This window comes from Ornithorhynchus anatinus, chromosome 14 (assembly GCF_004115215.2).
Source record: "Ornithorhynchus anatinus isolate Pmale09 chromosome 14, mOrnAna1.pri.v4, whole genome shotgun sequence".
Lineage (NCBI taxonomy): Eukaryota > Metazoa > Chordata > Mammalia > Monotremata > Ornithorhynchidae > Ornithorhynchus > Ornithorhynchus anatinus.
This window is the reverse complement of record NC_041741.1, coordinates 16145903-16159915: the sequence shown is the minus strand read 5'-3', so window position 1 is coordinate 16159915 and position 14013 is coordinate 16145903. Positions and strand designations below refer to the sequence as shown.

The following is a 14013-nucleotide window of genomic DNA, read 5'->3' as shown; positions in this document are numbered from 1 at the left end:
CTAGAGGGGAAAACAAGATATTAATAAAAATACATTGTCTCGTCTTATGCTGTCAAGTTATTTCCGACCCATAGTGACACCACGCTAGTGACATCTCTCACAGAACACCCTGCTGTCCATCTGCAATCATTCTGGTAGGGGATCCATAGAATTTTCTTGATAAAAATACGGACGTGACTCACCATTGCCTCCTTCCACGAAGTAAACTTGAGTCTCCGCTCTCGACTCTCTCCCATGCCGCTGCTGCCCAGCACGGGTGAGTTTTGACTTGTAGCAGATGGCCTGCCACTCGCTAGCCACTGGCCAAGCTAGGAATGGAATGGACAGGCCTCTGCTTGACTCTCCCTCCCATAGCTGAGATTGGTAGAATACTGGAAACTCTCCAGGTGCGACCCTGAGAGGGGAAATAAATTACAGATTATTAAATAAGTGCTGTGGGGTTGGATGGAGGGGAGGCGGAGGTGAATTAAGGCAGGAAGTCAAGGTGAATCAGCCTATCAGGGCACTGAATTTTGCCTGCCTCTCGGCTGCACCAGCATCCTGGTCCTCCTGACATCCCGGTCCTCTTTCCTTCGCAGAGATGAGTTCTTGAAAGAGACATCTTTCTCTCTTCTTTTTTTTTTAAATGGTAGTTAAGTGCTTACTATGCGCCAGGCACTGCACTAAGCACTGGGGTAAATAAAAGATAATCAGTCTAGACTAAGTCCTTGTCCCACATGGGGCTCACAGTCTTAATCCCCATTTCACAGCAGAGGTAAGGGTGGCCCAGAGAAGTTAAATGACTTGCCCCAGGTCACACAGCAGCAAGTGGAAGCAGCTTGGCCTACCAAAAGGAGTAAGGGCCTGGAAGTCAGGGGACCTGGGTTCTAATTCTGACTCTTCTGATTGCTTACTATGTGATCATGGGCAAATCACAACTTCTATGTGCCTCAGTTTCCTCAACTGTAAAATGGAGATTAAATACCTATTCCCTCTACTTAGATTGAGAGACCCATGTGGGACAAGGACCATGTCCAACTTAATTCACAGTGTTTGACACATAGTAAGTGCTTAGCAAGTACTATAAAAAAACTTAGCAGAGTCAGGATTAGAACCCAGGTCCTCTGACTCCTAAACCCGTGCTCTTTCCATTAGCCGACACTGGTACTCACCCGTCTTACATATGCTCTGTCATCTGAACTGCATCGTGTCTCCTAGAGAGCTCAAGCTTTCAGGGAGGCAAAACCTTTTATAGGCATTACGAGTGTTTCTTCTTGGGTGGTCGGAAGTGGTTGAACCATGTCCGATGTTTTGGCATGAATTTTCTTAAATACGTACGCTCCATTTTCCCAGCTCAAATATGTCATTATAAATGATCTTCCTCCCTAATAGCGTGTTCCATTTAAATGTAAAATATAGAAAAGATTCCTTTCATATTAATAACAACTTTCACACATATCACAGTTGCTTCACGTTGAAAGATCCCGAATGTAAATTAAACGTGGAAATCTCAACCAACTCTATTGCCTTATACTCTCCCCAGAGTACATACAAAGCACCGGAGAAATACCAATGATGGATTGACTGATGGATTGAAAAAGAACGTTTCCGCACGGGGAACAGTGTAAAAGTTGATCGTCAGCCCTAACCGTCAAGTGTCCATAACTTTAGGGGTCGGGAGTTAAAAAAGAACACGTTTCTGATCGTAAAACACTAAAGGAAAGGAAATATGCTTGTCCAAATACTGCTGCATTTCAGTCAAAGGTTTGCTTAATATTTTGAGCACAGCCCGAGGATAAATAATCTCTGACACAGGGACTATGTGGGATTCTCATGGTGCCATCTGTTGGCCAAATTATTAAGTAAATTGACGACTCCAGGAGGTGAGTGGATTGAGAGTTTTGGAGGTGAAATTTCAGGGTCCGATTTCAGATCCAACACAATCCTCCTCTCAGCGGAGTAACGCAGAGGACCAGTTTTCCTAAAAGTCTCCCCCAGCACCCTCTTAACGGATCCATGACCCTGAATCACCGCACCCTGACCCCCCGCTAGCTGCCTTGCTCGGGTTAATTCTCCCAGCAGCGAGGCTTAGTGGAAAGAGCCCCGGCTTGGGCGTCGGAGGTCATGGGTTCTAATCCCGGCTCCGCCACTTGTCAGCTGTGTGACTTTAGGAAAGTCACAACTTCTCTGTGCCTCAATGACCTCATCTGCCAAATGGGGATTAAGACTGTGAGCCCCGTGTGGGATGACCTGATTACCTTGTATCTACCCCAGCACTTAGAAGTGCTTGGCACATAATAATAATAATGTTGTATTTGTTAAGCGCTTACTATGTGCAGAGCACTGTTCTAAGTGCTGGGGTAAATACAGGGCAATCAGGTTGTCCCACGTGAGGCTCACAGTTAATCCCCATTTTACAGATGAGGTAACTGAGGCACAGAGAAGTGAAGTGACTTGCCCACAGTCACACAGCTGACAAGTGGCAGAGCTGGGAGTCGAACTCATGACCTCTGACTGTGAAGCCCAGGCTCTTTTCCACTGAGCCACGCTACGCTTAACAAATACCATCATCATTATTACTATTATTAGGGTTGAATCCCCATTTTACAGAGGAGGTAAGTGAGGCACAGAGACGTGAAGTGACTTACCCAAGTTCACAGCAAGCAGTTGGCAGAGCCGGGATTGGAATCCAGATTCTCTGACCCCCAGGCCAGGGCTCTTTCCGCCAGGCCACGCCGTTTCAGGACGTGAGCTCCTTATAGGCAGCGAACACACCAGGAATATCAGCGGTACTCTCTCCAGAGCACTTCATGCCATGCATTGAGCCCAGAGAGTGCTCAATAATGACCTCAACTACCATCGCTGCCTCGATTCCCTACAGTAGGACTTATTCCCCTTTGGAAGAGTGTTTGCCTTGTCTCGAGGGCTGCGGGAAGGGGCCGTCCCGTCATGCCCCTTTGTTGAGCTGAGCTGATCTTAGAACCTCCACCGGCTTCACGAAGGATAACAAAAATGACTCAACGAATATTTGTATTAGCACGTGTTAAGAAAATGTTGAATTTTCCTAGAATGACAAGAAATTCCTTAACCTAATCCATAGCTTAGGCCCGAATCCAAGATCGTAGGAACGGGGTAGATTCCCTTTGAATGGAAATGTGCACCTCCCTGTAGAGCTCTTTGTAGCTGCTGCTTCCAAATCAGGCTTTGGAAGGATTATTTGGTGGGAAGCAGGGAGCAGAGGGAATTCCTCCAGGCCAGCCTTTCCGGTTTGGCATCCGTTTGGATCTCTGTCTAAAAAGGGAATAAATTGCACACCGAGACAAAAAATTGTCCATCCTCTGTTACCGAGTGTCAGGAAACAGACGGATATTTAATGGAACCATTTCCTCCACGTGAGGAAAATGGGAATTGGGGGGAAAAAAAATTCTCACGTGTCATCACAAGCACACACTTGGAACCTTTGAGGGGGATTGATTTCCAAAAGAAAACACTGCCTTAAACTGTTCAATGTTCAGATAGTGAAAGGAAAGGAAGAGTAAAAAGGCCAACACATAAAGCGGCGATCTCGCCTCTGACCCGTGACGGACTCGGAGTCTCCACCCTGGGGATTGGCACGTCCGGGGGGGTAACTGAAAGCAATCCGGGTGCACGAGGAGAGAAAGAGAGGAGTTTGTTGAAGAAAGAGCAGTGCTAGAAAGAGGCCGCTCTTCTAACTGGGCAAGGGGGAACCAAATTATTTAGAAAAGGAACTGGGTGCCTCAAGTTCTCTGCGTAATCCAAACTAGCGGTTTTAAGGCGATCGATCCTCTCACAGTCCATCCCTCCAAACTCCCTGTGGTGGGAGGAGAAATCTCCAGAAGTAGGGGGATTGCCGGCTCCTGGATAGGCCTCCCCCGCTTCTACACTAGGCCCTGGGCTTGGGTGCGAGCAGGGAGGCGAGAGCAGGTACCCAGAACCCAGACAGGGCTTTCCCAAAAGGCAGGCCCACTTTTCCTCAGTCAGCCGAACCTCTGCTCCTTGCCCAGCACAACGACTGTGTGCTTTTTATGGGCAGGCAACATGACTGCTAATTCCATTGGATTTTACTCTCCCAAGAGCTTAGTCCAGTGCTCTGCACATAGTAAGCCCTCAATAAATACCACTGATTGACTGATTGATTGACAAGCCGGCGAGGATGAGAATAGTCTCCAAGTTGCCCACCTCTACCACCGTGTTTTTCTGAGATGGCGGCAGTGGCCAGGACTCCCCAATCCATCTCCCCCTCAGGAATCCAAGCCTGGGGGGCCAAGGCGGGGTGGGAGACGGCCCCGGGGACTCGTCCTCCCTGTCTCGGCCGTGCTCTTGGGCCACCGCCGTGGTCCGTCCCCGCCTGTTCTCCCGGAGACCTCCCATCATTCCGGCGCCAGCTAGGAAATCTTCCCCAGATTCCGTGGACTGTGGAAGTACTTAGGCCCGATTAAGCCTAATGGTTTCCCGCGGCCCCTCCTGCAGAAACGGTTAGCGTCCTGCTAAACCGCATCCCCGCTTCCTTCTCAGTCTGCTCCCCATTTTCTCATTTCACATCTCAAGGGCCGTTTTATTACGGGAGGTGAGGGACGTCGGTGCAGAACCTGATTCGATTTGCAGTAAGAGTGGAACCGGACGATGAAGGGATTAGGGAATCGCCCCGTCTTGACATCACTTCATTTGACCAAACTGAGGCCTCTAAACCTCCCTCCTCAGGATCAGGATGGTTTAGGAGAGACGAAAAGATGAGGAGAAATGGACAAACACAACCAATAAGAAACTTTCAGCCTAAAGGAGAGTTATCGGTGCCTAATGAATGGCTTGGGCTCCACTGACTCTGTTATTTCCTTCCTTGGGGTTCAGTTTCCAGCTTCCCCAGATCCCACAGTTTTAGATCAGAGATTCCAGGGGCCAGTGACTGTGCCCCACTGATCACCTTCACCCATTTCCCACTCCTCACTGCAACACTTAGGACAAAGCAAACACTTCCCTAGTCTAAACAGTTTTAATCTGCCCATATTTCTGACTGACTCTTCAGGCTATAACCATGAACAGGGTCCCTCCAATGGGCCCCAAGAAACCTGCAGTCCAACAACCAGCCAGCAGATGAACTGACCCCAGAAGGGGGAAGTTGTCACAGCTCTGGCTTAGAGAGGGCAAAGTGGACATTTTTCCCTCTAGAACCAGTGCCCTTCCCGCCATCCTCCTTCAATCCCGGCTACCTCACCCATTCCCAGCACCCTCCCAGAACAATTCCAATCCATCCATCAATCAATCGGTAGTATTTACTGAATGCCTACTGCGTACAGAGCTGGGCGCGTATAATAAAGCCGACACGATACCTGAAAAAGCAATCGATCAATCGATCACTGAGTATCTACTAGGTACAGAGCATGGTACGAGCACCTGGAAGAGAGGAATGGAGTTAGAAAGCATGATCCCAGACCTCAGAGTTTCCCATCTAACAGGGAAGGCAGCCACAAAATGGATTACAGATAGGAGGAAGAAGAGAATGAAAAGATGGCTATGTGGATGATTACGTGCTTACAGAGTAGAGCTCATAAAATGAGATGTCCAGAGAGCTATCTGTGTTCATGAAGGCCCAGGTGCTGCTCTTGCGTCAGCCCCGTACTAACATGGCTCTTGTTGTCAGGCCCGATCGACGAAGCCTCCAGGCAGGCCGGGGCCTCTGACTCAGGAAGGGAAGTTTTCTTGGGGTGGAGGAAGTGTCTCTTCAGTCCCCCTTCTCCCAGGATGTGGACCATATCCAGGGAAAGATCTGGAACCCAGAACTTGGGGAAAACTGTGTCGGGGCCTTTGAGCATCAGACTCCCCGGAGGGTAGCAGACAGTGCTCCTCCCCAAGCATCGTTTCGGCTTCCGGTGCTCCCGGCTGGGTCGGGAGACGGGGGTAGGGCCCAGCCCAGGGCCCCGACCCCTTGCCCCCTGCTGCCACCACTACCTCACCCCATACAAAGACAATGAGACCCATCATGGTGGACTTCGAGAACCAAGGGCCAAGAGCATTTTTGCAGGGCCCCGGGATCCCCTCTGGTCGGGCTAGATGCGCCGATCATCTGTAACGTTTGAATGGATCTCCTGTTGTTGAAACGCAGCCAACGCAGGAATTCTAGTGAATTCTCCCTCCAAATTACATTAGGATCAAATGCGATCGTTCGAAACGCTCTCCAGATGTCGGGGTCGAATTGGATATAAGCTCCAAATCGCAGCAGAATCGACACGAATGGAGGGAACTTATCGGAAACGGTCTGACCTTCATTTCACTCTCCAAGGAACTAAGAGTGCTCTCCTCCCACCGTTGTGTAGTCCTGACAGATCCAAGAACTGTTCCAGCTCAGAGAGCTGGAGCGACTTATGTCTCCGACGCCCAGAACTTCTCCATCTGCCCCGGGAGCTCAGCCAATCATAACGCGAGCCATTGATTCCCGCACACATTCTCCAAGCGATGGGAACCGCGGCTCTAATTTAATATCAAGGCTATTTCACCCCCCCTCCCTCCCTGCCCCCAAGTGAAATAGAGGGCAGTGTTACACGTACCCAGGTCTTGAAGGGGTTCAGGGAGTTGAGATAAATCATTAATCCAGTCATGCGAGCCGCCATGTGCCCACGGGCTCTGAGCTTGGTCAAATTGAGCTTGATCTGGAAAAAGTCACATTCTCAGAAAGCAAAATTCTCAATAAAACCTTCCAGACTGAGCCGTGACTTGGGCTCCTGGTGCCATTAGGAGTCTGGCGTTTCTGCCATCAGATGAACCATCGCTGGGTCGCTATCAAATAGGAAAAGAGTCAGAAAAATACATTGCCTGCTTAGAAGCAGCACGGGACTGGGAGTCAGAAGGACCTGGGTTCTAATCCTGGCTCTGCCACATATCTGCTGTCTGACTTTGGGACAGTCACTTCATTCCTCTGGGACTCAGGTTTCTCATTTGTAAAAGGGGGATTGAAGACTTGGAGCTCCATGCGGGTCGGGGACTGTGTCCAACCTGATTACCTTGTATTTACCACAGTGCTTGCCACATAGTAAGTGCTTAATAGAATAATCATAATAATTTCTATTACTATCATTATTAGACATGCAAGGCGAATCTAAAACCCCTCAGCCCTATCTTAAATATGCACAGATTATTTTGCACTTCAGAATTTCACAGCCCCATTTTTGCCAGCCTAGGTTTTAATCTCGACTCCTCCATGTGCCTGCCGTGTGACCTTGGGCATGTCACTTCATTTCTCGGTGCCTCAGTCTCATCTGGAAAATGGGGATTCAATGCCTGGTCTCCCCATTCCTCGGACTGTGAGCCACATGTGGGACAGTGACTGCATCCGACCCAATTAACTTGTTTCCAACCCAGCGTTTAGAACAGTGCCCGACACATGGTAAATGCCTAGCAAATGTAATAATAAAAATAATGATGGTGATAAGTTTGAAGTGTCATTGAGGCATCCACGTGACTATGTCCTGAGGAAGGAAGAGATGCGGGGGGGTAGATTAGATGACAGATCAAAACTGGAATAGATTTGGCAGTGTAGGTTGGGGTGGTAGTCAAAGCCATGTTAGGGGGTGAGCTCCCAAAGAGAGTAGTAAGTGCAGAGGGACAAGAGAAGGGGCTCCAGAGCAGCCACATTTAGAAGAGCAGAGGTATGAGACCAGACAGGGAACAAGATGAAGTCAGGGACATAGGAAAACCAGATTAAGGACCTTAGTAACTGTGGCATTTGTTGAAGCGTTTAATATGTGTCAGACACCGTACTAAACGCCGGGATGGATACGAGCAAATTGGGCTGGATACAGTCTCTGTCCCCCATGAGGCTCGCAGTCTTAATCCCCATTTAGCAGATGAGGTAACCGAAGCACAGAGAAGTGAAGCGACTCGACCAAGCTCACATAGCAGATAAGTGGTGGAGACGGGATTAGAACCAGGTCCTCTGACTCCCAGGCCCGGGATCTATCCACTAGGCCACACTGCTTGCCTGAGACAGGAGGGGATTTGGAATCTGGTGGACAAGATGAGGATGAGGGCTGCGTTAGGGAGAGAAATTATCGACAAAGATTCCCACCAAAACATTTCTTTTGTAGTATTAGTAGCACTTACTGTTTGCTGTTTGTGGATGACTGTACTTAAGTGCAGGGAAAGAATTCTCACGTGGACACGGTTTAATTATCCGGCACTCAGAACAGTGATTGCCACATAGTAAGTGCTTAACAAATACCATCATTATTATTATCACGAGACGGGAGGGATTGTTCTCTTATGGATTGAACACAGGCTAAGAAGGGAGCCAAAAGGAGGGAGAAATGCTTACTATTTGGATAAATTAATCAATGGTATTTATGGAATGCTAATTGTGTGCAGAGCACTGTATTAAGTGCTTGGGAGAGAACTACACAATAGGGAAGTAGACATGCTACCACCCCTCAGGGAGAAGGATCCAATCTGAATGGCTTTTATCTACCACAGCGCTCAGTACAGTGCCTGGGGCATAGTAAACCCTTAACAAATGCTCTCTACATAAAGGAGTTTACAATCTAAACTCGTAAAGAGTGGGGTCCCCAAGAGATTGGAAAGGTTTTACTGCATGTTTTTATAAAGGATCCAGAAGAGGAAGTGCATAATGAAATCTCCATTTTTGCAGATGACTCGGAACTTTTCAGAATGCTGGAATACTGTGCGGCTGGAGAGGAAGGGCAAGAAGACCTTGTAAAATAGAGAAAATGTCCTGAACTTCACAAGGGACTGGATCTAAGAATAGTATCCAAGGGAAGCCCTTTGGCCTAGTTGATTAAAGAGCTCCATTCTAAGCATCTAAGAACTTGGGTTCTAAGCCTGACTCCACCACTTGCCCGCTGGCTAACTTTGGGCAAGTCACTTCCCTTCTTCTCTAGTTGCGGGCAGGGAATGGATCTGTTTATTGTTATATTGTACTTTCCCAAGTGCTTAGTCCAGTGCTCTGCACACAGTAAGTGCTCAATAAATAGGACTGAATGAACTCTTCAGTTTTCTCGTCTGAAAAAAGGGGATTTAACAGCTGTTTAACTTCTTAGACTGGGAACCCCATGAGGGACTGGGACTATGTCTGACCTTATTATTTTGTATCTACCCTAGTGCTTAGTACAGTGCTTGACAATTAATCAGTGGCAATGAACATTTACTAGGTGCAAAGCACTTTATTAAGCAGTTGGGAGAAACAACAGAGTTGGTAGATGTGATTTGGGTCTTCAGGTAGTTTACAATCTAGTAAGAGCTTAACCGATACCACAATGTTGATTACTAGGTAAAACAATTTTTGATTCTATTTATTCTTGATTCTATTTATTGCTATTGTTTTTGTCTGTCTCTCCCGATTAGACTGTAAGCCTGTCAAAAGGCAGGGACTGTCTCTGTTACCGATTTGTCCATTCCAAGCGCTTAGTACAGTGCTCTGCACATAGTAAGCGCTCAATAAATACTATGAATGAATGGACAATGTTCGTTCTCAGTATCCCTCCCCGCCTCTTACCTTCTCTTCATCCTCTTCCACTCCTTTTCACCTTTTACCCCAAGAGGTGCCAACCCACGGGGCAAACCACCAGCAACCAGTGGAATTGGCATAGTAGTGGTGAAGTTAATGGTACTCACTCCTTCCTGGACCACTTCTTTGCTGCAGTATCTTCGCCCTCAGAATTTTCTGAGGCTTTAGAGGAGCAGCGTGGCCTAGTGGAAAGAGCACGGGCCTAGGAGTCAGAAGGACGTGGGTTCTAATTCCGGCTCCACGACTGGTCTGCTGTGTGACCCTGGACGAGTCACTTCATTTCTCTGGGCCTCAGTTACGTCATCTGTACAGTGGGGATTAAGACGGTGAGCCCCACGTGGGACAGGGACTGCGTTCAACCCAGTTTGCTTGTATTCGCCCCTGCTTCACAGTGCTTAGCACAGTGTCTGGCACACAGTAAGAGCTTAACATATATCATTGTCATAATTATTCCGGGCCAAGCAGGCAGCGGTAGCTAGCAGTTCCCATCCTAGGAGCTGGACGGGGGCCCGGATAGCTGATCTCTCAGGACAACTCCTTGGCCCCCAATCCGGCTTCATTGAAGGAATCGTCGGCCATCACTCGTGAGTCCAATCAATCATATTTATCGAGCATTTATTATGTGCAGAGCACCGTACTCAGCGTTTGGGAGAATACGACATAATGATATAGCAGACACATTCTCTGCCCACAATGAGCTTACAGTCTAGAGGGCAGTACAGTTTCTTCCAAGCTTACAGTCTAGTCCCAAGGGAAGCCGACGGTGAGGCTTAAAGTTAAAAACCAAGGGAGGGCTTTCCTGAATTTAAGCAGACAAGGGTGTCACGGGTGTCCCAGCTTTGGCTGGGAAGAGCCTGGAACTTCCAGTCTGAGGGCCAACGACGTCTCAGCTGCAATGGGTGGGCGGGGAGGGGGAACGGAGGCTTCTGGGAAAGGGAATCGGGGATCAGAATTGAACCTGGCTTTCCAGGAAACAATAATGATGATAGTAATGATATTTGTGAAGCACTTGCTATGAGTCCAGCACTGGGTAGGTACAAGATAATCAGATCAGGCTCACTTTTTGTCCCACATGGGGTTCATAGTCTAAGGGGGAGGGAGAACAGGTAGTGTCAAATCCCCATTTTACAGATGAGGAAACTGAGGCACAGAAAAGTCCAGTGACTTACCCAAGATCAACAACAGGTCAGTGGTAGAGTCAACATTAGAACCCAGGGCCTCTGACTCCCAAGCTCATGCTCTTTCTACTAGGACTTTACTTTCGGTCCCTTCTACACACCCTGATGGAACAGTTCTTCGTCTCCATGTTGCAGTGACTTGATTGAAATAGGAAGGATCTTCAGCTGACTTCAGTGAGCAAATCCCACATGTTTGTGAACATCTGTGATTTTCCCAAGCTATTTTTTTCACGACTGTCAACAGCAAAAGAAGCTTAGTGGAATGTTTTCTCCATGGAGGCACAAGCCTACCAAACTCCCTGTTGATTCCATATAAAAGACAAAATATTAGTTTATTGAAAGCAGCTTCATCCATCGCGGTACAAAGGAGCCCTCTGATGGAACAGATTTATAAGGTAACAGCTGAAAGGTATGTAGATCACAAGGTACTTGACAAATGTACTTTATAACATGGATCAGAAATACCATATGTCCCCATCTGTACAAGTATTTACCGTTCGATGATACACAACGCCCAAATGACTATGTCCGTTAGGGAGTTGTGCTGCTATTGAAAACTCGAAAGGCCCAAGTGTGATGAGTTTCATAAGATAACAAAATGCCAGGGTGGTTCATTGTCTGCAGATGAAATACACTTTATCATATAGAGACAGAAACCTGTGCCTTTCCTGACTTTAAAATTAGTATTTTACTTCCATTCATTGTTCAAAACAGATGTTTGAATATGACCCATATGGACAGTCCCATTTTTCCATAAAGTGGAACTTCAGTGGAATGCAAACCACGCATAATGACCTCAGCAAAACTGGGATGATTTCAATCATGAACATTTATTTTGATCACTAAGATAAAGTAATTCCAGAATAATGCTTTGTTAGTAGATCTGCAATATCTCATGTTTTCCAGAAGCAACTAGGAGTATAACCTGGTGGAGGATGCCCAGTTTGGGAGTCGAGACCTGGGTTCTAAATCCTGCTCCATCACTTTCCTGCTGTGTGTCCGTGGTCAAGATACTTAACCTCTCTGTTTTCTCATTTGTAAAATAGGGATTAAATACCTGTTCTCCCTCCCCTCTAGACTGTGAGCCCCATTTGGGATAGAGACTGTGTCCGATCTAACTGCACTGGATCTACCCCAGTGTTTAGAACACCACACGTACCAGATACCATTATTATTAGCCGAAGTTTACATACACAGTAAGCACTCGATAAATACGATTGAAAGAATGAGTCCGCCTGCCGGGAGCCCGGCAATCTAATAACAAAATATAGCACGTGCCAGGCACCGTACTAAGCTCTGAGGTAAATACAAGATAGTCGGGTTGGACACAGTCCCTGTCCCACATGAGGCTGCGGTCTTAATCCCCATTTTACAGATTTGGTAACTGAGGCCCAGAGAAGTGAAAAGACTTGCCCAAGGTCACAAAGTAGACAAAGAGTGGAGCCGGAATTAAAACCCGGGTCCTCTGACTCTCACGCTTGTGCTCTTTCCGCTAGGCCACGCTGCTTCCCCTGTTCTGTGTCTGTCTCCCAGGCTTTTGGTGCTTGAAGCCCAGAACTTACCGGAGGATGAAGAATCTGGACGGACGGGAGAGTGACAGAGGAGTCGAACAGCTTCAGGCCCCCTCCACACGACTTTGAGATTTAAGGACATCTGTGGCGATCCATAGAGAGAACTATCGAAGCATTGAAGAACTACTGAAGAATGGTAGTGAAGGGAGATGGGGAGAGATACAGAATGAAAGTCTTAAAGAAGCCATTTCCTTTCCACAGAGGTTCTTGTGGGAAGGGAATGTGTCTGTTTGTTGTTGTATTTTACGCTCCCAAGCGCCTTAGTACAGTGCTTTGCACATAGTAAGCGCTCAGTAAATACGATTGAATGAATAAATGGCACTTTGGTCAGCCGGGTTAGGTAACGGGGAGAGGGCAGGGCCGGGCAAAAGTGGGGTGATGAGGTGGAAAAGGCCGAAGCAGCGGACAGCAAAATAGCTGTTTCCGCTTAGCCTCTTCCATTGAGAATAGCCTTCATTGCCTCCCCTTAGGATGAGTAGGGACTAAAAAGGATCCACCCCACTGATTTCTCCACCACCTTGCCCCCTCCTACCTCACTCGCTCCTCTCCCACAACGCAGCCCACACTTTGCTCCTCCAATGCCGACTTTCTCGCTGTACCTCCATCTCGTCTATTTTACCGCCGTACTCTTGCCCACGTCCTACTCCTAGCCTGGAATGCCCTGCCTCCTCATAGCCAATTACTCTCTCCCCCTTCAAAGCCTTACTGAAGGCACATCATGTCCAAAAGGCCTTCCCTAAGCCCCCCTTTCCTCTTCTCCCTCTCTCTTCAGCATTACCCTAACTTGTTCCCTTCATTCATCCTCCCCTCCCAGCTCCACAGCATTAAATGTACATATCTGTCATCTATTTATATTAATGTTCGTCTCCCCCTCTGGTCTGTAAGCTCGCTATGGGCACGGAACATGTCTGTTTATTGTGATATTGTACTCTCCCAAGCGCTTAGTACAGTGCTCTGCATACAGTAAGCGCTCAATAAATACAACTGAAAGAATGAATGAATGCATGAATGACAAGCAGCCTAGGCAGACCTGGTTAGGAATGAATCTTTCTCCGTGGCTCGGATTTACTTCTGGGTCTCTCTGGGGTTCTGGAAGTGGGCACTTTTATCTACTACACAGCTTTCAATGCATCTGTTGGCTCTCCCTCTTTAAATCATTAAGCCCCTTGGGGGCAGGGACTGGGTCTTCTACTTCTGGAGAAGCAGCATGGCGAGGTGGATAGAGCACAGGCCTGAGAATCAAGAAAGTTATGGGTTCTAATCCCAGTTCTGCCACTTAGCTGTGGGCAAGTTATTTTACTTTTCCAAGACTCAGTTACCTGGTCTGTAAAGTGGGTACTGAGACTGTGAGCCCCATGTGGGGCAGGGACTGTGGTCCAAATGGATCTGCTTGGATCTACCCCAGCGCTTAGTACAGTGCCTGGCATATAGTGAGTGCTTAACAAATACCATAATTATTATTACCAGTGTATTCCCAAGCACTTTGGACACCCCTTTGCCCACAGAAGCTCGACGAATACCTTTGATGAGGAGAATCTGGAACAGTGTTGCTCACTTGTTGGCCTCGACTAAAGCAAGGTACTTGACTGAACCTAGGTGAGCTTACCATTTTTATACATTTTAATAAGCATCAGGCAACTTAATCCAAGAAACCCTCCTGGTCTTTAGTGTCATCATCTCCATCCCCTTTCCTTCAAAAATAAAAAAAAGGACTTTTATCCAGACGTAATAAAGAACGATACAGACTTCTCAG

General features: G+C 47.5%; 1 non-coding gene across 1 annotated transcript; it reads right to left on the bottom strand.

Moving 5' to 3' along the window:
- Nucleotides 1-266: 266 nt before the first annotated feature.
- Nucleotides 267-404, bottom strand: LOC114816765. The gene has a single exon (XR_003764572.1). It is a non-coding gene; the product is annotated as a small nucleolar RNA SNORA7 (small nucleolar RNA).
- Between the last annotated feature and the right edge of the window lie 13609 nt (nucleotides 405-14013).